Consider the following 1,239-nt stretch of genomic DNA (forward strand, 5'->3'; position numbering starts at 1 on the left):
AATCTCCCTCATGAACATTGATGCAAAAATATTCAATAATATACTGGCAAATCAAATCCAAGAACACATGAAAAAAATCATCCACCATAATCAAGTCATCTTCATTCCAGAGATGCCGGGATGGTTCAGCATATGAAAATCTATCAATGTAATCCACCACATAAATTACCTGAAATAAAAAACCATATGATCATCTCATTAGATACTGAAAAAGCATTCAATAAAATCCACCACCTTTTCATGATAAAGGTCTTGAAGAAATGAAGAACAGAAGGAACTTATCTAATAATAATAAAATAATAAAAGGAATACACAGCAAACTGACAGCAAACATCAAATTAAATGAAAAGAAACTCAAAGCAATTCCACTAAAATCAGCAACAAGACAAGGATGTCCACTATCTCCATATCTATTTAACATAGTTCTTGAAGTTTTAGCTAGACCAAAAAGACAAGAAAAGGAGATCAAGGGGATTCAGATTGGAAAGGAAGAACTCAGACTCTCACTATTTGCAGATGATATGATAGTATATGTAAGTGACCCCAAAAAACTCAACCAGGGAATTCTTACAGCTGATAAATACCTTCAGTAATGTGGCAGGATACAAGATCAACTGAAAAAAAATAAGTAGCCCTCCTAAATACAAATGATAAAAAAGCTGAGAAAAAAATCAGAGAAATATCACCCTTTGCAATAGCCACAAATAACATAAAATATCTTGGAGTAACACTAAGGAAAGTAGTGAAAGACCAGTTTGACAAGAACTTTAAGCCTCTGAAGAAAGAAATTGAAAAAGATACTAGAAAGATCTCCCATGTTGTTGGATAGGTAGGATCAAATAATAAAAATGAAATCCTACCAAAAATAATCTATAGTTTCATTGCAGGCCCCTCCAAAATCCCAACATAATTCTTCACAATCCTTGAAAGACAAATGCTCAACCTCATATGAAAAAACAAAAAACCCAGGATAGCCAAAGCAATCCTGTACAATAAAGGAACTTCTGGAGGCATCACCATCCCTGACATCAAGCTATATTAATGAAAACAGCCTGGTATTGGCATATAAACAGTCAGATTGACCAAAGAAATAGAATTTAAGACCTGGGCATTATTCCACACATCTATGAACACCTGATTTTTGACAAAGAAGCTAAAATTATACAGTGGAAAAAAAGAAAGCATCTTGAACAAATAGTGCTGGCATAACTGTCAACATGTAGAAGAATCAAATAGATC

This window comes from Microtus ochrogaster, linkage group LG12 (genome assembly GCF_000317375.1).
Source record: "Microtus ochrogaster isolate Prairie Vole_2 linkage group LG12, MicOch1.0, whole genome shotgun sequence".
Taxonomy (NCBI): Eukaryota; Metazoa; Chordata; class Mammalia; order Rodentia; family Cricetidae; genus Microtus; species Microtus ochrogaster.